The 1,832-nt window shown below is 34.3% G+C and overlaps 1 long non-coding RNA gene across 1 annotated transcript in view; it reads left to right on the top strand.

Annotated features, from left to right (window-relative positions):
- LOC107706813 (uncharacterized) overlaps window positions 1-262 on the top strand; it is a 22,938-nt gene extending 22,676 nt beyond the window's left edge. The window contains exon 3 of the long non-coding RNA XR_001636185.1: window positions 252-262. This is a non-coding gene — a long non-coding RNA (uncharacterized LOC107706813). The remainder of the gene's footprint in view (window positions 1-251) is intronic.
- The last annotated feature ends 1,570 nt before the right edge of the window (window positions 263-1,832 follow it).

The raw sequence follows: 1,832 nt of genomic DNA, 5'->3' as shown, positions 1-1,832 counted from the left end.
AGAGCCCTACAATGGTACTCGAAGTCAGAAAAATCATAACAATGTTAGAAGAATGTTGTCTGTGGTATATTTTCACTGCAAAACAATAAGAAATGCCGCAAATATCACTGCAAATTTTGAGAAAAGCCGCAGCAAAATCAGTCATTTTAGGCTGCAAAAATCATAAAAAAGTCCTGCGAAATCCTGGAGGGACTGATATTGTTACTAGCAACAAATTTTACATTTTTGCCATTGACTTATCAACTATTCAGTTTTGAAAAAGTGAAAGTGACGTGATGTGTGGCCAAGGAATTTGTGCTCTGCATTTCACCCATCCAATTTTTATGTACTAGTATGAGTACTTATTCATTAGGTACTAGTACGTATTTTTTAGATACTAGTACTCATTCATTAGATACTAGTACCTATTAAATAGACATTAGTACTTATTCAATAGATACTAGTACACATTTATTAGATACTAGTACTTATCCATTAGATACTAGTACTTATTTATTAGATACTACACAGTAAATTCCCGAATGTTAAATGCGGCTCACTTGCTCAACACAACCCAGAGTTACAATATGCCATAATTCCAGCCAATCAGAGACGAGGCTGCTAAATTCTGATTGGCTGCCTTGACAACCATTCACAAAATGTCTTGCATTACCTCGACAGCAGAAGAGGAAAAATACAGTGCATGCATAATCAGGGGCGCGGGAAGATGTTTTCGGTTAGGGGTGCTGTGTGTGTCCGTGTTGGGTGAAGGGGGGCTGGTTCACTTACGTCGGTGCTCGTGCTCGGGCTGATGTTGTTTGGATGCCGATTTTGGAATGTTTTTGCTGGGATGGGCATTTAAAAAAAATCAGAAATTCGCTTTTGCGCCATTATATCCGTGTATTAAAGTGAATCTTGTTCGCATTCTGTATAGTTCATGTCTGATACCACGCGCTAGCGTCAGGTGTTCATGAGGATTAGGCTAATCATCCCATTTAGAAACATTGTAATGTAACTAATTACTTTCAAAACAGTAACTAGTAATATATAATGTATTACATTTTGGAAGTAACTTGCCCAACACTGGATACTAGTACTTATTCATTAGGTACTAATGCTTATTTATTAGAAACTAGTACTCATTCATTAGATACTAGTACCTATTAAATAGATACTAGTGATCAAGGCTATGTCGATTAGCATTGCATTTTAAATATACTTTATTCTTATAAAAATACCTGAGATGGCTTGAAGAGCACAGATAAAACCATATATTGTCGCAGTCATTGTTTATTTTCTTCATGTTTCATCAGTAAAAGGTCTATCTGCATGTTATTCAGCTACTAGGCTACATCTACAGCGAAAGCTGAATGTCTTTGTCCATATAAGGGGTTTCCTGGAACGTCATCAGTGAGTCTCACCTGTGGAGTTTCTACGTGAGGGCGCCCTCTAGCGACGAGTATGCATGAAAAAGAAATTACATTAATTGAGTACTCATTATTGCTCATAAAACCCTAATTTGGGTAAAAATAGCAAAAAATAATTAAGAAATTTGAGGTAAACATTTGCAAATCCTTACGTTTTTCTCCAGGGTAGAGAAGTGTACATTTTTTTCCCTTGCAGCTATATTTATTATTATATTTATTCTTAAGTACTCAGTTTTGTATATTATAGTGAAATAGTGCTATTACAAAAGTAATTGTAATAATATTGTTTAATATTTTTATTTAGAATTAATAACCATAATCATTATTAGTTATATTGACATATAAAAACAACATTTTTGGCCAAAATTGTGCATCCCTACAAGTACAGCAAACCTTTTTTTTTTTTTTTTTAATTATTAACCTTTT

This window comes from Sinocyclocheilus rhinocerous, unplaced genomic scaffold (genome assembly GCF_001515625.1).
Source record: "Sinocyclocheilus rhinocerous isolate Xijiao unplaced genomic scaffold, SAMN03320098_v1.1 scaffold4583, whole genome shotgun sequence".
Lineage (NCBI taxonomy): Eukaryota > Metazoa > Chordata > Actinopteri > Cypriniformes > Cyprinidae > Sinocyclocheilus > Sinocyclocheilus rhinocerous.
This window is presented reverse-complemented; position numbering and strand designations above follow the sequence as displayed.